The sequence below is a fragment of the Rhagoletis pomonella genome, unplaced genomic scaffold (genome assembly GCF_013731165.1).
Source record: "Rhagoletis pomonella isolate Grant_MI unplaced genomic scaffold, Rhpom_1.0 Rhpom_scaffold_00008, whole genome shotgun sequence".
Lineage (NCBI taxonomy): Eukaryota > Metazoa > Arthropoda > Insecta > Diptera > Tephritidae > Rhagoletis > Rhagoletis pomonella.
Window position 1 is genome coordinate 36,525,903 of NW_023458562.1, and position 24,143 is coordinate 36,550,045.

Below are 24,143 nucleotides of genomic sequence, written 5' to 3' on the forward strand. Positions count from 1 at the left end.
CAAAAGTTTTAAAGCTTGCACAATTTCACAAAAATTAATCGAACTTCAAAAAAATTTATGAACAATTTTTGATTAATTTTTGTGAAATCTATGCAAGCTTTCAACGGTTTTTTATGTGGTTTCTTTTATTGGTTGAACTAAATAATTTTTAAAGAACAAAATAAAATTAAAGTAATTAAATAAACAATAGTTGCAAGCAATATCATTTTAAATTTGGTGCTAAATCTTTGACCATGGCTGTGTGTGGTCTAGGATGCTCCAAAAAAAGTAAAGTCGGAATTTTAACGGTCTCACCCCCTAGGATTGTTCTATACCGGAAAAGAGATACTCATCTTTTTTATTTCGAAATAGAAAAATATTTGGAGGTCGCTAGCAGCGCTCAGAGTTTTCCATGCATTTTAAATGGGCGAAAAAAAAAACGTTTAGTGCATTAGTATAAAATTCTTGAAAATCAATATTATTCGATCGGAAAACTCTGGTTCTCTTCAGGAGACTTCCATGCTCGGCTGATTATTTAACAATTTTTTAATATTAGATATTTTTTGTTTCGTTTTTGAAGTGGCAGCTGAGATAGGCCATTTATGAACCGAATTCTGAAAGAGGGCGTTCTTCAACCAAATTCTGAAATAGCCTATCATCAACGAACTGAATTGGTTTTATCAATCGTGTCTTTATACTAAGAAAATTCATCACAGATCATGCGCCAAACATTAAAAAAAAACAGCCGCGATAGGATAATCGACACTCACCATCTCTTTGTTGTTTTAAAAGCCAGCTATGGCACCACGAAACAGAGCTTTCTACGACACGCAGAATGACAACATTGGATGTGGGAAAATTTCCAAGAAAACTCTACTGGCCTGTGCGCGTTGTTAACGACAATTGCCTCGAACGTAGTCACGATGGGTTGGATATAAAGGCTCCAGCTCCATAATTTAAAAGAAGACCCCCCTATGATGAAAATATCAGGAGGAGAAGGACTTAGTTTCATTTGCTTCAATTGGCACAGAAGAGCAATGACTAGCTTACTTTATCGGACTTGACCAAAATTACTTGTGCGCAAAACAAGAATATTTCTGCTCTCACTTCGTCTTGGTCGATTGGAGGGACGTGTGCATCGTCGCTATACGCTGGTTTGAGGCCTTCGTCATACGCGTTACTACTGAAAAGCGTTGAGAATTGTACGGTCACAAATTGTTCAGAGCTGGCAAGGATATTATGAGTTGTTCTCAGTTGATTTACGATTTCAGGAGAACGACTGCAAATTTATTTCAAACATCATGGTTCAGCAATTGGAGCTGCGTTCATCAATTTTATGGACAATTTACTTAAAGTTATCGGCCAACGACTTTACAACTGATGCAAAAATTATAGCCGAATGACCATCAATTGTGTTAAGCATTCGGTCAATGGACAAAAAATTAACTTACAGTCAACCTACTATTCAGCGATGATGCTCATATTTGGTTCCATGGACATGCCAAAAAGGGAATTCGGCGCGTTCGGCATCGCAAGGGTAACTACCAGAGATTCAGGTGCACTGTTTCATCCACAAAAACTCACTGTTTGGTGTGCTTTATGGGTCGTTGGAATCATTGGTCCTTACTTCTTTAAAAATGAGAACAGCGAGAACGTTACTATCAATGGCGGTTGCTGTACAGCCGTGACTGCCGATTATTTAGTGCAGTAATAGAGGACGGCGCCATGTGCCCGACAGCGCGCTAAACAACCAAATTTTTTGCAGGAAAAAGTTCCACAAAACGCGACGAAGTCGATCAGCCTCTCTCCGTTGTCGGGGGTGTGCTTTTGAAGACTGAGTCCTACGAAAGTAGTAAGAGTACAGTTGTGTTGCATTCGCTAAGATAAATTATGGAACTGCTCTTTTCAAGCGCATCATCTTTTTCCTCCGACGGGGAGTGCACATAGTCCGGCATTTCTCGAGGACATAGAGCAATTGCATAGAGGCAGCTTCCTTATAATAAATAATGGCAATACAGGAGCATATGCGTATTTTTTATAAGCATGTTTTAACTAATATTTAAATAGAACTTCTTATGTAAGAAATACTTTTTCATACAAATGAGGTAGGCAAATTGCGTACCGTTAAAGCAAACACTTAACCCACAGAAGCACTACTTACAAATTCCACCCACTAGCAGAGGTATCTTGTGTCTACATTCTTATGCTTCCACTCATTTGCTACTGCAGCCATACTTTATTAGATACTGTACATCTCGAAGGGAAAGCGCACAGATCTCGTAGTTGAGTTTAGTTTAGGTTCAAAAGACGTACGAGTGCCTAAGATACACAAATGCAAATACAACTTCAATGTAGTTGTGTTGCAGGCATACGGAAGAGGGACTGCCATAATTGGTTCGTAAGCAAGGTTGTAGGCTGGTGAAGGTTGAAATGAGGAAAGAGAATTCCAAGAGGAATGCAACAGAAGGGCATTAGTGCAAGTTTGGGGTGCAAGTGTGCATATGCGTATGTATGTATGCATGTGACTGCATACGTAATAAATTTGCTGATTGTTGCACAGGATTTCGATGAGAAGGCAAGGGGGGGAGTTGGAGGACCTCACAATGCAATAATATATAAAACCAAATCGCGGCAAATGCTGGCAGATATTTTTTCTGTGAAACATTTTGGTTTCGAAACGGCAAGATTTGCCTAGGCTGCCAATAGAATTATCCGCTTAGGATTTTTGTAGAACATTTTAACTCTCTTACCGCCAGTTTCAATGAACTTATTGAACAGGTAATCGGTATCGGAATCCGCAATTAAATTTATCTTTTTGCCAAAACCCGATGTTTAACACCTTACTAAATATATCTCATCATAGGTTTTCGAAAATAATAATAGTGTATGATGGTTGAAGGGAAGGAGTTAAAGAAAAGTACGAAAAAAGCAAGAATAATGTGTAAAATCGATAAAGGGGTTACACGACCCAGAATGTGTAAAAAAATCGAAATTTTGTCTCTCTTAAAGAAATCTATACATATAATGAAATTGTAGCAAGCCGATGTATGTATGTAGATATTAAGGAAAAATGTATATGAGGGGTTCTTATTAGAGCAACGGAAGCTAAATCAAAAGTTTTTAGAATTTTTGCAATATGGCTGACAAATAAGATTATAGATTTTTAGAAAATTGGCGTCACACCACATAATCCGAGCCACTGTTGCAAACAATTTTTTCTTAATTTCTTTCCTGCGTAGGGCCAGAGATACTTCTTTTTCGAGTTAGAAATCCGATTTTTTTGTAACCTAAAATGATGCCAGATTAAGAAATCTTGCACACTATCTCGAAAATGGCTTCTAATGTATGACCCGTATCTAGGGTTGCCAGATTTTTTATGCGCGAAATCAGTACGTTATACTTTTTCATGCTAAAAAATCAGTACTTTTCAGTACATTGTTATTCAAAGCAAAATTATGAATGTAAGTATCAGATAATACTTTAAAACACCAGAGTAGGTGTTTTTAATAATATTTTAGTATATAAATAAAATATAGTTCATAAGAAAAGTGTTATTAATTTCAACATGAGTGTACACATCATTATACACAGTGTTTTATATTTACGTCATTTTTGAATAGCAATAATGAGATCATTTCCATCTTCAGTGTTTAAATAGTCAAAGAATTTTATATTTTTCATTTTAAAATTACTTTTAATACGTAGTTCACTTTAAAAATTTTTAATTAGAAGCCGGTTTCTTTCTTTGCGTCAGGAAGAAAACTTTATACTTAAGATCCGCTCAGTTGCTTCGTTTGGGTGTGGTATTGAAAAAAAAGCAAAATTACATATTTTTCAAACTGTGGAAAAGTCCCACTATTTAATGACTTCATCTATAATTCCTCATGGCTTAAATTAATTTTTTCAACTACGTCTGGCAACCGTACCCATATCTCTTGTATTTAAAATTTAATATTATTTTTTTTTTAATTATTCCTAAATACAGATTTATATGAAATAAATTTTTAGCCGTCATCAAAAAAAGGAGGACGTTATCAATTCGTCGGAATATATATATATTTTTTTTTATGTATGTTACCGAATAACTTTGGACCACGATAATTCTGTTTTTATCAGAAAGGTGGTACCTTAAGGGTGGTCCCACACTAATTGGGTTCAGTTACGGTCCCTGGATTATGAAGCAATTAAAGGTAATCCTAAATGTTTATATGAACAAAGAAGTCTCGTCTTTTTTTGCTTTAAAACTACATGTTTTTTTTAATAAATTTCATATCTGCGCAAAACAAATTATTTTTCACCCTATTTTTTCGACCGTGAGTGTGGTGCAACCCCTTAATACAGCGCAATCACCTTCAATCGGATGTTTTTTCAATCTTTAGTGCCCCTTAGTAAAATTTAATGCAGAAAGTTTTCGTAGAACAACATAACCCCAAACTGCAATTTTTAATGAATATCCAAGGTTGTGCTTACAAACAAGGCAGACACATAAATAAATCTGGTAAAATAAATCACTGTGAAGCCCCTTTTCTGGCGAGAATATCTACCAATTCATTTGCCATGATTCCACTCTGTCCCGGTACACAGATGAGGTACATATGGTTCCTGGATACGTTAAGTATCAAAAGCTGAAGGCAATCCTACACCAACTCTGAGGTGAACTCGCGCGTTTTAAGAGCGATGTTTGTTGGTTGCGGCACTCCAAACATGCTGCCTCAGACATAATGCAATGGCAGGCAGCTCGTCCTGAAAGAGATATGTAGTTACCTTGCCCCACCCACGTAAAAAGAAGTCTTCTGGGTTGTTTACCAAAGGCTTAGGTCGGCGTTTAGGTCGTTCCTATTCACAGTTGTTTCGGTTGGGAAAAGGGACCTTGAAATTTTGTGTGTAGTTAAATCTCGGAAGGTACAGTTCCACAAAGCTACTCTGAGCCTCGAATGTGTATGAGCTTCCTGTCTTCCACATTAAGTGTATTTACAATCTCTGAAAAGAATAATTTATTCGCAAATCTATTTCTATAACTGACCCGACCAAGACTAGCAGGGTAAACTTCTACGCTGAAAATTTAATTTGTGCACAATAGAATATCCTTTGTTTAATTCAACAGAAGTACAACACTTTTCTAAGGAAACAAAATCAGTCTCAATTTATGCTGTCAGCGGCACACATGTAAGCAATTTTCTTGGCCACTACATACTTAATGGGACGAATGAAGCAATCAATAGCAGCTCATACTCGTACAACTGCAATTGCCAAATAGCAAATGGTCAAGGACTACATACACACAGTATATTTGGGTTTATAAACCCAGTAAATTTGCAGTAAAATGCAGCAATGCGCTATTTTATACAAACATACATACTCGTATTTTCATAAATTCTTAAAATTGCTGGTAGTGAAGGTATTTATTCAAATAACTATATTATACAACATTCAAGGCATCACATTAAGTGGGTTAATAGAAGCAGGTTTCAAGTTTTTTTTTTTTAAATCAAAACTAAATAAAATTAAAAAATATGCTTGGAAAATATTTTGTGGCATCCGCTATAGCTGAGTGGTTAGAGTTACGTCCTTCCACTCGATAAAACCAAATTTCGATTTCTAGCTCGAGCAACACCAAACAAAAAGTTTTTTCTAATAGCGATCGCCCCCGTCAGCGAATGCAAACCTCCGCGTGTTGGTATGTCGCCGTGCTTTCTCGAAGCCGGATAGCATCAATTTGCGTATTTTTGGGCCCTTTTGACGGAGTTATCGTGGCGAGTGTTTTGTCTACATACGCATGTATATCCTATGTTGCCACGTTGCTGTACATTTTCTTTGATATCTTCTAGCTAACAGCTACGACAGTTCTGCCCTGGGAGCCAGTGCCCCATGGTAGTTGCTACCTACAATTCTGGAAACTTCAGTCTTTGTTTATATGGCCACCTATTTCTAGCCAGTCCAAAGAAATGCAGAGTAATTTCTCTTTGGATTATTCCAAGAAGGCAACCAAGTGCCACCGCTTCGGATTCCTAAAAATAGGCTACTGACTTCGCCAATTTATCGGCCCTCTTTTTGCCTGCGATGGTGCTATGTTCGGGAAACCCGACAAGAAAGACGGCGATTGACTGAGAAGCTAACCACAATTCCATTATACATTTCTCAACCAGCGGCACGTGGCTGTCAAAATATATTATTGCCTTATTTTTGTACCAAACTCGATTACGAAGATACTTGTATTCTTTCCTAATCACAGATAGAGAAAAACAAAGAGCTTATCTGAGTAGGTCCCCGCTCCTCCACCGCAAATGATCTTAGATCCTTCGGTGTATACAAAGATAGTTTCTCTATCGGTCACCCGGTCCCTTCTCCATTCCCTTCTGAATGGGAATGAACTTGCATGCTACAGCTGAAATCTAGATTGTCCACAATACGGTCCTTCCATTTGCATTTCGTTACTAATCGATCCATGTGTGACGCACAGTGTTTCGACTATTTGGTGGCAGGTGGAAATTTAGACAACGTGCCACGATTTCACTGAAACTTGACATGTGCTCTAATTTTTCTTAGGGAATTATGAAATTAGTTTAATCTGGGATACATAGTTGCCACGCCACGTCACAAGAGTGGATCGCAAACATTAAATTTCATCCGATTTCGATGAAATTTAGTCTGTACTCTGTTTTTTAAAACGATTTGAGATGTCAAGGATATGAATAATTTAATGTATGTTCGAATACCAAAATAGTTACCAAATGAAAGAAATAAATTAAAAAAAAATAATAATAATAATTCGTTTTAGTAGTTACAAAATGAAAGAAAAAATTTTAAAATTAAAAAAAAAAATTTTTTTTTTGGTTCGCAAGGGTGAATGGGATGAAAAATGGTCTTTTAATTATTTTTATTTTCTTTTTTTGTTGACTTAATAAAGTTAAAAGGACGAGATTCGGGGTGTTGTCTTGTGAAAATGAGTTTTGAACATATAATTAAAAAAAAATATTGCAATTTTCTAAAGCGACATTTTTAATACCTTTTCCTCCTCATGCACAAAAGTTTGAGTCTTTTTCAATTTTCCAAAATTTTCTCTTTTATTTGATACGCATAGTAGCTGTATTTTTTTGTAAGCGAGCGATAAGCTCGGGTAAAATTTCATTTTAGGTATTTAAGCAACCCTGTTGGTAGCTGGCAAGAAACATGTGATTAGTTTAACGCTAGTTAGATACAAAAACTTATTTAAATGAGTAATTATGCAAGATATTTGCGTAATATATATACTTATTTAAAATATAAATCATGTATATACGAAAACAAAAATTTCCCTCTCCAATTTCCCAGTAACAATTCACAATAGAGCAGTTTTTTCACTTAACAACATTACTCTTCAGGTCGCGTATTTTTTAACCGACCTGGCTGAACTCGGATAAATAGTCGAGTTTGTATTGTTGTTTTGCGTGTATTTCGTCATTTAAGCGAGTGTTCTTTTGTAGCTCGGTTGCAAAAGAATGCACCTATTGTTATTTTACATTGTACTGAATATTTTTTAAATAATAATTTTTTATTAATTATTTATACGTTAAAGCTTCTGTGTTAATTTTCTTGTGTGTAAAATTTGCTATCGCACGGTGTATATCATCAAAGAATTTTCATTACCCTTGCCTGTGGTAAGGCCAATCTTTCTTTTTTTTAGGTTTATATGTATCATCGCATTAAGTACTGCATACTTTAACTGCGAGATGAGACGAATCATTGTATAACTTTCCGATTCAGCTGCTGAGGATATTGGTCAGGGCGAATAAATAGAAACAAATTTATTTCTAAGGCTTTAATTCTATAAGCATAAATAGGCATAGGCTTTGAAGAAAGACAGTTCAATTCGAAAGAGCCACAATAAATGTTTACATACCTGCAGTAAGTAGATACATATATGTACTTATGTATAGATTTATACCCAAATTCACATTAAACTATCACTTTATAAATCTGCTTCATATATGTATGCACACATGTATTCTTTAATAAAAATAATAGTCTAGAACATTCACTTAAACCCACACAAAAAAAAAATAGTAAACAATTTCTGGTAACGAAAAAATATGAAATCTCATTAGCAGCTAAATTCAGTGGACTCAGCAGCAAAACGGAAATGCTGCGCACGAAACAACGAATGAGCAGAAAAACGCCAATGAAAAACGCGCAAAAAAAAGAGCAGCGAAATGATGAGCACCGCACAAAACACAAACAACAATAATAATAAAGAAAACAAGATAAAAATATAAACAACAACAACGCCACACTACGACGCCAGTGAGCCGAAATCAAAAGCGAAGAATGAAAAACAAAGCGAAGAAGTAAAAAACAAGAAAAAACAAAAACTACGTACGACGAAAAATTGGAAACAGGATGCTGCCAACGAACAGCAAAAGCAGGCCTGCTGGCTAGCCGACGAGAACGAAAAAGGCACAGAGGAGCAATGTTGGTGGTTGAGGCTGAGGAGGAGGAGGAGGAGCAGGAGGGAAAACAGCATAGCTAGAAGAATTACAAAGTAGCCGAACCCTAAACTGGCAAGCGATGCTAGCGACCTACGAGCAGTGTGTGTGTGTGTGTGTGAGCAATGAGCGGCCACCAGTACGTATACGCAACTACATAGGAGGGCCCAACAATGCGCGAGCATAGAGGCTGATACACACACACACACATGCGCGCATACAAATTACAATTATTGAATGCATACATACATACAGCTGTGTTGAGTTTAATTATCTCTATTCTACTGAGGTGGCTGCATTCCAACGTCGCTGCTGCACCACAGCGCGCGGCAGGGAGTTGAGTAGCGGCAAGTAGAGAGTTGTATGCTGCGCGCGCCGTCATTTTTTCTTAAAGTACGGCACTTTGCTGCGGGCGGCAACGCTGCTGGTGTGACTGCAGCTTTGTCCATTTGCCGCTTGCACTGCTGAACGGCGAAGCAACCTTAACCACTGGAGTTATGGTGGCGAAGGCTAAGGTTGTTGGCGTTGCATGGAGTCATTTTTGATGCTACTGCTGAATTGTTTGCTGCGGCTGTTGAAAATTTTACTTTGTTGCTGTTGTTGCTGTTGCTGCCGCTGCTGCCACGCCACAAACTTTTCTCTATCCATTTAGAGTGGCGCACATATGCATACTTACGTACATACATATGTATAAATGTAGGCAGATGTGCACATATAACCAGTTAGTTATACTTTTCTCGTCACTGCTGTTTCGTATCGCTCGAACAATGAAGAAAACGAAGTAGCAGCAGCGCAAAAAAAAAAAATTGACCAGCATTTGTAGTGAAAAAATATATTTTTCCTGCTGCTTCTTCGCAAAAAATACTATGTGACCAGCCGAGCTAGCTGCACGGCAGTACAAACACACAAGCACATTTAGAAAATTCTGAAAATTTTGCACAAATTCATATTTTTTCTTGTGTAAAATATTTTTCTTTTCGGCGACACTTTGGCAGCTGAAATTTTTCTCATACACATAGACACACATACTTATATAAAATTTATACACAAATTTTTGATTTCATTTGAAAAAATTTCAAATTTGCATTTTCCATGCAACACTTACTTTTTTTGTTGCACTTCTCATTCACATTTTGCAATTAAAAAATTTTTCTTGCATAGAAATTTCAGCAATAATTTTTAGCATCTTTTATTTTCCAACCAACTCAAAAATAAAAGCAAAAATTTCTCTACTTTCTGCTGAATTTTTTTTTTCTCTAGCTTTCCTAGCAAACGCGTTGATTTTGCGAACGATTTCGATTTTTAACTGCGCATTGGACGCGTTCCACAGTGAGACTGACTGCAAGCAAGGAAGCTGTATTGTACTATTGTGCTGCGCAGAGCTTAGTTCGTTGGGAGGACACACACACACATATACAGAGTTGCTCTTAGTACATGCGTGTGTTTGAAAGTGCCTTCGTTTGTATGTATTCGTCCAGCGGTTGCTTGCCTTTCGTACGAATTAGGATGTGCGCGCAGAGAATGGAATTATATTTGGTAGCTCGGTTGACGTTGGCCGAAAAAAAATAAAAATAAAATATATGGAAAATAGCAGTAACGGTGTGCCGTTGCAAGCAGCATCGCGTTGAGGTAGTGGCATCAGCTACTCTAGCATTTCACAGCGGCTTTGTGCTCAGCGCCGCAGACAAGGTCCTGCTCTGCCGGTAATGGCATGCGCTGCTGTTCGCGCTACCTCTGTCGCTTTGCGGTTAATAGCTGCGTCAATGCATTGCTTCATCGGCATTTCTATTACCTTCTTCGATTGCTTCATTTTGTTGGTTATTTGGTGGTGCTGAAATTTGTTATTTTTCGACAAGTTCTTTGCTGCATATTGGTAGCCCAATGTTGTGGTAACTGCATACTGCATAGTTATGTGGTAGCGCTAATAAGATTTCGGCAGTGATTGAACCGCAAAGTTCAGTTCGCATGATTGAAATGGTAAGCTGAAGAAAATTCTTAATAGGAAGTGTATGTAGTTGCTCGAAAAGTTCAATTATTTTGCACATTTCAGATCAAAAAAGCAATTTCGTAGCAGTTGAAGTGTAAAATGGATTTTTTTGCCATTCATGTGGTTTAGAAGTTTTATGAGCAAATTCAAGGTGCTGATTTTTCGGAATAGCTATTTTTATGAACTGCTTATAACTGCATATCTTCGAGTGTCCTTCAAATACAAATGCCTATGCGGTATATAGATTCAGCAAGTGTTTTCCACGGAGAGCTTTTTCCATAAACAAATTTTAAAGAGTTTTGGCTATCATTTCTTTTTATTTAATATTTATTATTTTCTAACAAAAACAACGTTAATCAAAATTTGAAAAATTTTGAAAAATTTATAAAAGTTTTACAAACAAATGTTCATCGAAATTTCAAAATTTTTATTCCGAATCACTTAAAAAATGCCCAGTTATTTTTAGTATAATAAAGTGCAAGTTTTAAATAGCTGAGATTTACCCTTAAATTTTGGCAATTTGTTTTAAACGGTGTTGTGCATTTTTCTCTATATAAAAAAAAATTGTCGCACCTACTTTTTATGACAAAAAATTCGTGACTCTTAAGAAAAAAAAAATTGAGAATAATTAACGGTTAATACTAGCTACTTCAAACTCCCACTTTATTATACTAAAATTTAATGAAATTTAATAGGCTACAAAATCGCATACCAAGATTTTTTCTAAAAAAAAATATTTGATATTTTGATGAAATTTTGTTGGATTTTCCTAAGTTTTGTGCGAAGTTTGAAATTCAGACTTACATGATTTTTGTTACATAGTGAGCTATAATTTTATAAAAAAAACTAGTAAACATTAATTAAATAAATGCAAAAAAGCAAAAACTTGTTAACACGTCGCGATCGTCCCTATTTATTTTCCCACCACTGTATGTTGAGTGAATAATACATCTGCAACTGTAATAAAATCCTTATTTCTTAAGAGCCTCTAAACTTGATAGGCCTGCAGGAATATATTGGTTTCCTAGTGCTTTAAACAGACATGAATCAGAACGAACTAGGCAGCAGTTATTTACCTAGGCTTGCTGCGATTGCCCCAGGAGAGGGCTAAAACGGGACTGAACCACAACGTTTCGTACAGTACAAGATTGCGGCCTGAACGCCAACCCGCCGAAAACGGTCATGGTTGTCTTTACGGGGCGTAACACGGTCGTTCTCGAATGCAGTGAAATACTTGGGAGTCATCTTGGACAGGAAACTGACCTGGCAACCCAACGTAAAATAGCGCGCGCAAAAAGCCATTACCGTTTTCTACGCCTTCAAAACGGCTATAGGCTAGATATGAGGTCTCAAGCCTCACATAGTGCACGGGATTTATACAGCAGTGGCACACCCTATATTATTATGCGACGTCACAGTCTGGTCGACATCACTGGATAAGTCGCTGATTAATTCTATACTTATCAAGGTACAAAGGGCGGGACGCATGTTAGTTACAGGTGCGCTGCCATCCATACCAGCCAAAGCCATGGAAACACTCTTAAACTTTCTGCCCGTAGACCTTTTTGGGAAGCTACAGGCGAGCTGCAATGCTGTAAGACTAAATGCACCGTAAAAATGGAAATACGCCAGATTTGAGGTCACACCAACATTCTAACCGACTACGGGGTTCGGTACGTTAGGCCTCCAAAATAACTCCATAGCCATCTACACGGATGGTTTAAATTAAATCTAAGAACAGGGAGTGGGATACACTCGAAGAACCTCTCATTTGACCTCTGCTTTTGGCTGTCAGACCACTGCAGTGTCTTCGAAGCAGAACTCACGGCTATAAAAGTGGCTGCACTCTGGTCCATCGAATGTTCTCTTAACCTGCCTTCGGTAACTATATACTCCGATAGTCGGGCAGCTAATAAGTCAATAGATTGCTGTGAAACCTCGTCAATGAGTGCGATGGAATACAGGAAAGTCCTTAACCATTTACGTTCAAAGTCTACTACTCACATTGTCTAAGTGCCAGGCCACAGAAACATTCGAGATAACTAAGCAGCGGATGAGCTTGCGAGGAAGGGAACCACCCTGTCTCCCCAGGTCTTGCCGCTATCTACCTGCAAGACATGGCTCAAGACACATTTCGTCGATAAGGCAAATAAAAGATCCACGTGTGCAATGACTCGAAAAATCTAGCGCAGCCTCGGCAAGAAAAGATCGGATGACTCATTCGGTTAGAACGTCCTCTACTAACGCTGGTAGCCGGTATTATTACGGACCACTGCTTAATGGGAAGGCATGCTAGCAGAGTAGGCTTACCCGCCAATAACTTTTGCCGAATTTGCCGCGGCGTGGACAAAGCCAATAGTATGGAACACTATCTCTGTCACTGCAGAACAGACGCCAATTTGACCATTACATCTTTGTCTATTTGACTGACTTAAGTGAAGCAGGCATTCATGAATTCTCGCACTATTCCAACTTTACCAACTGATTCTACTTTTAGGTGAACGGACGAGATCGAATACCAGCTCTCAATTTGTATCCCAACGGGGCCCCTCGGTCGGAATGTGCTTCTCTCCTACGTTGAGTGAAGGCAGCAGCTTCAACCTAACCTAACTTACTGAAAGTGGAAGAAATAACAGAGCATCTCCCTTTCGTTTGCCCTACCCTCTGCAGAGCCAGAATGAGGACTCTCGGAAAACCACCCTTATCTCGTCTAATAATACACCCACTGGATTTAGGTAGCGGGGTAATGTGAGGTGCTTAAAACAAGCGTCACATAAACCAGACAACTAATCTATCGCTCAGAAGGAAGACGAATACCGGTATCTGGAAGGATAACCAAATAGTTCAACTAACTGGTCGTACCAAAACAGATACACACTAAAGCTTGCTTATCTAATCTTCTAACTCTAAAGAAACTAATGTAATACGAAGATATATAATTATACAAAACTCGAACCAGATAAAATGAAAAATTAAACATTACATGGAAGAACACCGAAAAAACTGGGCAAAAGGTTTTTAGTAAATAAGTGAATTCCAAGGTTTTGACTATCGACGAATTGACATCTATTGATCTTTGTTAAGAAGGTCCGACAACCACACAGAATATGCTTCTACCTGTATACAAGCTAAAAATCTCTCTCTGTGACAAATCAATTCGATATCTATGTATGAGAATACGTACGGTTATGAACAATTGGATAACCAGAGAGTAAGTCAGCTCTACTTAAATTATTTTCTTCCTTTCTAGCGAATCAAATAACCAAACACTGGCCATTATAAAGCCCTACCTAGTCTAAAGGGTTTACCCAATGAGAAATTTAATGTCTCAAATGGGACTAATTGAAATGCTGAAATGATTGCGGTCCCACAAGAATGGTGGAAGATTCTTCTCTTGCAGCTTACCAGTTACTCCATTACCATCGATCCATCAGCGATTTGGACAATTGCTGACTGAAGAGCGTACTATAAATACGCTCTTAAACTACTTACATATTCTTAAGGTTTAACTCTGTCAGGGGTTTGTGCCACGTGAAGTGACCAGTCAGCAGTCCCACAAGTTGTCTGCAGTCCCGTCTGCTAGTTATTGAGAGCAAACAACTAGATAGACCTTTTGAGATTGAAGGGAACATGTGTTTTGCACACATTCGGCCCCTCGATGCCTCCCAGTCATTGCTTAGCGAAGTATTCACCGAGTTTCTGATGGTGATATCGATGGCCGAAGTGGGGAGTGCTATAACTAGGTTGCGGATCGAGTAATGCCTGGTCTGAGCCAACTCTTGGAAAATGGTCAGATATCTTATTACCAGATACCCCCGAGCGACCCGGCACCCAGAGTAAAGCAAGCACGTTATGTTTGCCAACATAATTTAGTCAAAATTTGCATTGCCGAATTAGTTTGGAAGTAGCCAGAGGGCTGGCCAACTCCTCAAGTGCAGCTTGGCTGTCACTGCAGAGACGCAAACTCCTACCCTGCACCTATTTTCCGCAGCGTAGTTCATGGCCTTGAGGATTGCAAATACCTCACCCTGGAAGACCGAAAACTAGGAGACACCGAATTGCGTATCCGGTACCCGTGCAAATCTACTAAATTTATTACTTATATATTTTTCTTTCCTACGGGTGTTTAATTTACAAACTTAAAAAAGATATGAAAGGTCCTGTATTGAATTATGTACATATTTTTCCCCCTAAGTCAAATATATATTCGTTTTCTTCCCCTTTCATAAATGCATATACGAATTTGTTCTCTTACATATTCATATTTCAATGGTCGTACTCCCATTTCATATTATATAATGTAAACAAACATAAGCAAACATCAAAATTGGCGCTCACTTCAAAACATACCAAAATCCTTGTCACTCATTAACGGCCACCCTCAGTTTTATGTTTTACAAATTGTGTATAATTCACCACCAGCCGCCAGCCATGAGCGGCTACCAACCTCATTTGCAAAATTTGTTATCCTGCGGATATGACAAGGCTACTGACGCTGTTGCTGGCTTTGGTATAAACACAATTGCAGAAGTGAATGTGTGTCTGGGAGTGTATGTGAGAGCCCCAAAAGGAAAACTTATACTTTCAGCAATAAGGGCAAAAATTTTTTAGAACAGAAAAAGAACATATTAGACTGCTTTAGTTTTGAAGGTAATTATATAATGAAACGGAAATAGACTCCTTATTTTACGAATTATGCTATAAAATTCACTAAATATATGTACATCTACATATATAAATCTCTATTAATGCGAAGTTACAGCGTTTTCCTACTGGGTATGCACTCCAAGCAGAGAAGAATTGCCGGTGTTGAGTAACAGACGACCGTGACTGCTGAGTTTACTGCTGTTTATGCGAGTGAGACTAACTACGCGCTGGACTTATTAGCAATTACCGTGGTGCTAAATAATTGATAAACAATTTTATTTTTATAAATCCCTTTATAATTAAAGGCAAATTGATTTTTTCAATTAAAACTTTTTTAGAATTCCCAGATAAATTTGTTGTTTTTTAAGTGGAAAATTTCATATTTTTATGAATAGTGCTGCCTACTATAGTTTTTTTTTTTAAATTAATTTAATTGAAGCAATATTGTTGTGTAGTAACTTAGAACTTAACGGTGGAAAAAAGTGAGAAAACTTAAGTTTATACACATAATTTTCCCAGTTTAAAAAATAATGAAAAAAAAACAAAAAAATATAAATCTAAAAATTACTTAATGCAGAGGTGCCATATTTTTGAAATCAACTTTATTCCAAATGCGATCGAAAATTTTGTGCATGGAGTTAGAAATGCACAAAATTGAAAAAATATTAAAGAAGAAAAAAATAACAATTTTCGTGATAAATGCTGCCAGATAATTTTGGAAAACAATTTTGTGAAAAGGTGATGCAACAATTAATACTCTCAGTAAAAAATATTTAAAAAGAGAAAAAAACAGAAAAATGTTAAAATTTTTAGAGTTGCCATATTTTCTGAAAATATATTTTATATAGAAATGTTATCAAAAAGTTTGCCAGCCCAGTTAAAAATACGCAAAAACGGAAAAATTTAAAGTGAAGCGGTGTAACGATTTTCTTTTTTTAAGCGTTGCCATATATTTTGTAAAATTAAATTGAATAGAAGCGAGACCCAACTATTAATCTTCTGAGTTGAAATATGCAAAAAAGAGAAATAAATGAAATAATGAAAATATGAAATAAATGAATTTTCTCAACAGTTGCCATATTTTTTAAATCTTGTTTTATACAATGCGATCGGAAACTTTGTCCGGAAAGTTGCAAGTAGCCAAATTTTGTGTTCGATTGATATACAACTAAAATTAACCTAACACAAAAAACATTAAAATATTTATGCAGGGCTGTCATATATTTCATTACACTAATCTCGAGAGATTTTACATCTAACACATAAGCTGCACAGATGAAAATACGATAAACTTTTAACCACTGGAAACACACAATAATAAAAAAAGTCTTGTTAAAAATTCAAATACTTTTCTAATAGAAGAAATAAAATTAAATACTGAAAAAAAAACTATAATTTGTGCATGCAGTGTTGAACTCTATGTATGTACATACATTATGGTCAACACTCTCCATGCAAAAAATCGGTATTGTTTTTCCATTGGAGTTATACCACCAAAACCAAAATAGCTGGAGCTGGACCTGTTTGAAAATACCTTCGACAATCGAGTTTTTCTATTAAAAATTAAAAAAAAAAATCACCTCACATAATAAAAAGGTCTGCGTAAAAATGTATAAACATTTTATCAACGGAAAGAAAATATATATATAATTCAAATTGGTCTAACTCATATAATATATAATTTTTTCGAAATATTTTGTCGGATGTTTTAGAATATAATAAATTGTATTTATAATTCCGGTGGAAAACCCACATCATGGCACACTAATGTGCATGCATATATGTATGATTTTCTGTAACGCGTTCCTGAATTGGAGATTAGACCAAAAAATGTAATTGGACTACTGAAAATACGCAAAAAGGTAGTAAACAACAAAAAATTTAGCTTAAATGTTTAACCAAAAAAAAAAAAAAAAATCAAAAAAAGGAGCGATCTCTAATGCCCAGTTTAGTGAGCATTACAGAAATTTTTTCTTACATTTTTACAAACATTATTTTTTGTCTTATAAGTGATTTCTATCATTAACTTCAACTACTTACGTGCCTTGATTCTCATATTCCTCGCTTCCTTTTCGTTACTCTATTTTTACAATTCTTCACTACTAAATATATTTTCCACCCTCTTTTAGCAGTACGAGTCGCATAGGTCAAAAGCCATTTCAGCATTTTGAATAGTATTTTTTTTTTGCTATTATTTGCAGGATACTCACTTCACACATCCTGGCTAAGCGCATATATGTACATACATGCATACATACAATTTATACATATTTATATTCGAGTACGATGCAAGCAAATATAACTTGCACTCTCATATGCTGACTGCAGGCGGTAAGCAGTCAACTTGCTGATATCCCCCATAGTGGCAACTCCTCACCGCACTTTTATGACTTTAGTCAACCTCATTTGTTGGATTTGTTAGTATTGTTTTTGTAGTTTTTATATTGCTTCGCGTTTTGTTGGTCGCTAAATGCATGAGAAATCTCTGGCAACTTAATGCACCCTCAACCAGTAGCACCGCTACAACCCTAAGAAACCGGAAAGCACATCGTTGGCGCTGTTCGTTGGATGCTGTTCGCGAGCGCTTAGGGACAACGAGGATTACGGCGGTATGTATGAGAGTGCCGCTTGTCGCGTGCGGAGGGTGAGTGATTGTAAGCAGCGCTGTTTACGTCGCCGCTAGCGACAATGCTTGCGTATATCCTGTTTGGTAAACATTGCAGAATAGCTATTGCATACAGAATTTACGGCTGAACGGTAGGAATAAATTCTGTATGTGTATATATGTATGTATGTATGTATGTAAAGTGCATTTTTTCTCTGCTTCTACGATGCATTCAAAGAGTTTGTTTCCTAAGAACGGCTGTACCCAAATCTTTTATGCAGCTCTTAGCATTTTAATTTGTATTAAGCGAGCAACTAAATAAATTAGACCCCTTAAAAATAGTGGAAAATATTTGTTGGAACTAATGGACTTTTTTTTTGTTTTTTTTTTTTGTACTTATTTCTTTTCTATGCCCACTTAACTCATAATTTACGTACACAAGCGCACATTGACTTCCGCTATTAGCGCCACCAATAGGTAATTTATTTAGCCTCTGCATCATCATCAATTCTTGGAAGACGTGGAAAATTTCCTAATTTTCTGCAATTAACTATAAAAACTACAACAAATAGCAGAGTAGCAACAGCGTTTGCTATGTGAGCTGAGTAATATGTAAGAAAAGCTGCGAATGTGAGGTGCGCACGAAGAGATGGTTTGGTTCAACAAGGCCGGAAAAGGATGCAGTTCCTGAATCAAACACTCAGAGGTAAGTGCTAGTTGTATTTAAGGTCTCTCAAAGTAGTTTAAATAAAAATACTTACTAAATAGTTTTCGAAATCTCAGAATTAAAAAAAAAAATGTATTTATTTATTTATTTATCAAGAGTCATATATTGGGTTCTCACTGATACTTACTTATTGTAGTCCTAGACAATAAACACTCACTTCACTACTTTCTCTTCGGCAAAGTAACTGGATGGCTCTTGCCATCAAGTAAACTTATAAATATAAAATATTTTTCCGGTTATTAATTAAAGAAAATTCAGCCATCCAAGATCGGACTGAAGCTGATCGACTTCACCGGGACCCGAAACATGGTAGTCTGCAATATTAGGTTCCACCATGAAAAAATTCATCAGGCTACATGGCCGTCACCGTACGTGGCAGCCAAGATACCCTCTTACCTTTTTGCAGGAAAAACTGTGCGACGACTAAGGAGTTGGATTTTAGCGAGCCCGATGGAATAACTGATAAGACGAAGGATATTACGCTATTTCAAAGAAAAAAGATGCCGCCTACAGAGTCACGCTGCATTCGGGCGCAACGTGAGCTATATAAGACCGAAGGAAGGAGCTGAAGTGATAAGTATTTTCCATAAAAAAAAAAGAGATAGACCGAAATGTATGAGTGCAAAGAGATGGACGATAGGAAGAACGGCCCAAAATGTGATGAGAAAGTTGGGCGACATACGTAAAGTTTTAAGACCAAAGCCAATTCTTCTACGAACGACCACTGTGTGAAGGAAACACTTTTCAATGCTTTTGGAACGGAGCAGAACTGAAACAAGTGGAAATGTTTAAGCCGAGCCAAAGTTGAGAATGACGGAAGCGAGGCCTTGATTTCTTATATGGGAAACCAACATAAAAACCGATTAAACTGTCGTCCTTGAAATCCAACGGAGTATCAATCTTGCCAATATGTGCTACTTTGGACTGAGGAGGAAATAGATAGGCAAAGTTCACCCTTGTCGTGTCTGTGCTTGCATATTAGCGCAGAAGCATGCACAATGGCAACATGCGACGAGACAGCCCTTGGCCTACGCGCGTTGCCGTGGGTGAATGGTCATGTACAATTGAGCACAAATGCTCCAACTCTGGAATTATTCAACTCAATACCCGCTAGTGCTGGCACAGGAGGACAAAGGCACGGACTCAAAAAGGGTCATTTTCTAAGGTAGCAAGGCAAGAAAGGATATTTTGCTCGTTGTTATTACTTTCAGGAGAGTGTGCGTCGAAGTTAGAGTGATGAGAGGATACTAAATTAAAATATTTTTGAATCCAAAGATAGTTAGGTTGGCTCAGGGATATCCGATATTCGTTACTCAAACTTATATAGACCATTTGAGAAGTGTATAAATTTTTCGGTGTGAATAATGCTGTCACTACAAAAATCAGATTTTTTCAATAATGGTTTTCGAACTGTACATTCTAGAAGCAATAACCGATAAACCATGTTCTAGCCGTGACCGAATATAAGTACAGAGCATATCCATTTGTAAGCATATGTATGTAGTATTTATATATGTATGTACATACATTCACGAGTACGCATGTTATTAATTTTTGCTTTTCCTGCCTGTTTGCCAACATACTCGTCTGCAATTTTCTGCTCAACGTGCATACGTCTGTGCTGACGTCTAAAAATAAGTGAAATCGCAAAATGAAGGCGCTGATGATTTTGTGTCCACATTATTATTACATACATACATACATTCATATATATAGGATACGTAAGGCTGCATACAGTATGTACAATGTACATACGTACAAACAATACAAAGTACTATAGTATAGCATACAAAGTGCACATACTACTTGTATGCAAATAAATATATATATGTATGTATATATTCTCTACGTAGAATCGCGTAGATGTCATGCATTTTTTTGGCTGCTGGCCCGCCGGTTAGTCGAATATCTCCCCTCCTCTAACAATAGTCGCTGAACACTTTTGGCTTTGTTGTGAACATTTTGGCGCTACGAATTTCTTTGCCAGTTTATTTAATTTTTATTATGATTTTCTAATTGTTGTTGTTATTGTTATTATTATTATTATTTTTATCACAGCACTAATTGCAGTTTTCACTTGCAAATGAGTCGTCTGCATGCATGTGCGGAAATGCTGTCGTGACGAAACATAGAAAATCGAAAAATGTTCCAATAGTCGACTTTACTCGAAATGGATTAAAAATTCGCATATACTAAGTATCTGAATAATTTAGTTGTTTTCCATGATAAAACTAATTTTTTGTTAACAGGCATGGATGTTGGAGGAAGTAACTAGGTACATACATATCAGAGAACAGCTTTGAGTATGATCGAGCCTTTTTGATCACACTCACTAAAAATCAAGCACAAGCGAACGCCACACTCGGCTACTATGTGTTCGATCGAGATGCATACCCGACAGCTGCTTTGGTTACGAACGAGTCTGTTCGATCACCCTCGCTATAAATTGAGCACAAGCGAACACCACACTCGGACACCCGCAGCTAACCCGAAAATTTGTGTAACAATGAAACGGACACCCGAACATTGCGATAAAATGCAGGACAACAAAGAAATTTAAGCTGAAGGTAACTGGCGCCAATATGTTCCCACAAAACATACGAAAATGTTGTTGCTTTGTGCTTGTGCATACGCAATGAAAAAATTAGAAGCGAAGTAGACAAAAATGTTTTTGCATCTATTTCGTATAGTTTCGCGTGGAAAGCTGTATGTGTATATATTAGAACACAGCCTAAAACTATGTAGGTACATAAGTACTTTTACAAAAAATAAATGTGCACCGAGTGTATAGGGCTTGGGCATTGCCGATCTACACACATTTATACCTAAATGGATGTAGGCGTCGTGATGCCGCATTTTGTATGAGCAAAAATATAAGAAATGGTTAAATGTACACTTAAACAAACTACCGAAAAATTCAACCTTCTCTTTACCCTCTACGCACAAAAACTAAGAACACCGCGATGAGAAGGCAACATTTTTTGTAGAAACAAAAACGTCATAAGCCAATCAAGAAAATTTTGTGCACACTCGGGTTGAAACTCGAACACCCGGGTATATTGAGCTGCAAAGCACCCGAACCCAATCAAGTATGTATGAAAAGCTATCGGGTGTTGTGGCCAACATGTTCGTCTTGAGCTCAGTCGATAACGAACAATACTTCTGCTCGTATACAGAGAACGATGCAAAACGGGTTTTGTTAGATGATCGAGTGTACACGAAAATCATGCACCCGCTGCAGATGTCTAATACATATATGAAATGTGGACTAATTTTTTGCTTTTATAGAACATTTTCACTGATTTATCTTCTCTCGCTCGTGTTCTCGAAGATTTGGCCTATGGTTTTCTGTGCTGAGAAATGTTGCCTCCATAATTTTAGTATGCTCTGAATATTGCTCACTAGGTCGCCGTGCTTCTGAGTGTTCTTCCTTTCCTGACTGTTTTCCTGTCGTTGAGCATCCCGAAAATTTCGCACTCATGAAGTTTGGTTTCTCTCTTTGCATATTTCTTATGATACCTGTTTCTTCCTTATTCAACTCTCGATAATGCTCTCGTATAGCTTGCGTTTTGTCCGATCGCAGCGTGTTACACATGACCGCGTTTTTCGTCTCTGCGTCTCTACCAGCTATTTCCTCAGAAGTGGTTCCATTCCCCGCAAGGGTCGGTTTGTTGAATTGCGTGTTTTGAGAGACGGTAGTGAGCGCTGGAAGGCAAAACTGTTGCCTGTCTGTTCACCGCCAAGCTTTCCTTGTATATTAAGACGCTGTTATTTGATGTAGAGAGATGAGTGCGTATTTTGGTTGCATCAAGACAGTGATCTGAGTCAATGTTTGGCCTTTGAAGCTTACATAGGTCTAGCACGCGGGGAACTTGCCTTCAATATATCACAATATGATAAATTTTCTATATATTTGCCGATCTGGGCACAGTCGGTTATCGGATGCTCCATAGTGAAGGCAGAATATTTCGACGCCAAAACCAAAGACCCTTCCTTGTCTACCTTGACATTGAAATCGCCTAGCACGTCTTTGATATCGTGGCGGGGCACCGCTCAAATTTTTATAGAAGTGTTTTTTGGACGCAGAGCTGGCTTTATGGCGTAGCTACTTTTCTATCAGAAGAACCGCTAGAGTTGCTTATATGCAGGGTTCCATTTGTGGTATATTTATTTTAAACATAATTACGGATTCCCTGCTCAGGCAGCTTCAACCTTGCTGCAATTGCAGTGCATACGCCGATGACCTGCTCATCTTGATAGAGGGGCAGTCGAGGTCTGCAATATAACTGAGTAGGTGCGGTGCGAATGTGGATGTTGATGCAGCGGTAGACAAGCCGGTAATGATGCTCCCCTGGATCTGGTGGTCATATAAAGTTAAGGAGGGGGATTGGGATGCCGTTGATGGATATGTGGCTTTCGGATGCTGATGTGGAGAGAAGCTACTTAGAGTGCAAACGCTCTTTGCGGGAGATCGTATTAAGGAGGTGACAGGACCGCTGCAATGAGTTTTTACATAAAGGGAATCTTCACGATTCGGAGGGTTGCGCATGTGGTGCGAAGAGCGAGGATGCCAGATATGTTGTTTGCGAATGTCCGATGTACTATGACATTCGGGATTTATCTGGAATGGGAATTAGATGGACAGATGCACGATTTATTTTCGACGATGCTATTTTCACAAGTCAGCATATCGCAAGCTTGGGGGAGTTCGCACGAGAGGTGTTTAAATGTTAATGTTTGAGGGCTAATTGTTGGGTGGTTATGACCAGTCCAGAGTGGCATGGAAACTCAACTGGTCATAGTTTCGGCTACGAGGTCTGACCGGAGACTTAATTCTGGTACCATGAGGAACAGGAGCCTCCACAGCTTACTCTGGTCTCGTCTAGGGTATGGTCTCTCGGAGAGTATCGTGGTGGTTTTTGCGAACAGAGCCTACTTTTGTTGGCTCGATGTGCAACCGGGTAGGTATGTACCCACGTAAAATGCATCAGACGTAATCCCAACTTGACCCGTCCATCGCATTTCTTGTAAGGCGGTAATAGTCTTCCCGAGAGTGTCAATCATCCGGGTAGACGCACCTGCTCCATTAAGGGTTAACCATTCGCCGTGGTCGTCACTAAATGAACTGAATCTTAGCCGAGGCGTTTTACATTTGTTCATTGGAAGTGGCTCTTACGTCACAGGTGCCAAACCCAGCGAACTACCGAATCATGTTCACAATATAAATACGCTTAAGACTCTAAAGATGCAAGATAGCTTTGTGTTTTCATGGACATTGCCCTTGGCGCCGTATACATAATTTTTAAAACATATTTTGAGCTCCAATGTCGTGTCAATGAGATTCTTCGCCAACTTTTGAACTTTTGCATTGCTTAAAAAATATTGTTTTTTAAATTCTCAATCTAGCAAACAACCTTGATGAATTTCCGCCGAAGTTCCGCTTTTATTCCAATTTTCTAAGCCCAAAGATATTTCTACAGTTTCGCACAACTATTCTAAAAATCTGTTTTGATACAAAAATACTTTGCTTTATGAAATATGTGAAAATAAACATTTCCAGAAAAACACAACGACAGAAATTTTTAACGCATGCCAGCGAACATACACACAAAACGAGCAGAAACAAACAGTCGTCAAGGTCTGTTTCAGAATTTCAAAAATTTACAGATTTATTTCGGCGTTTATTGTTTTCTTTTTTTTTATTAAGCTACTTAAATGCTAATAAAGTTAAGTGAA

The 24,143-nt window shown here is 37.6% G+C and overlaps 2 protein-coding genes across 3 annotated transcripts in view; one reads left to right on the forward strand and one right to left on the reverse strand.

Annotated features, from left to right (window-relative positions):
- The window catches only part of LOC118744780 (ALK tyrosine kinase receptor), a 48,042-nt gene that overhangs the window by 23,858 nt on the left and 41 nt on the right, over positions 1-24,143 (reverse strand). Inside the window, exon 1 of one of the 2 annotated variants that reach the window (XM_036478095.1) lies at positions 9,547-9,765. The exons of the other annotated variant lie outside the window; for it this stretch is intronic. The gene's annotated coding sequence lies outside the window, so the exon portion shown is untranslated. Of the gene's footprint in view, positions 1-9,546; positions 9,766-24,143 lie in introns of those variants that run through there. 2 annotated transcript variants of the gene reach the window in all.
- LOC118744783 (serine-enriched protein) overlaps positions 18,101-24,143 on the forward strand; it is a 38,392-nt gene continuing 32,349 nt past the window's right edge. The window contains exon 1 of the mRNA XM_036478102.1: positions 18,101-18,386. The gene's annotated coding sequence lies outside the window, so the exon portion shown is untranslated. The remainder of the gene's footprint in view (positions 18,387-24,143) is intronic.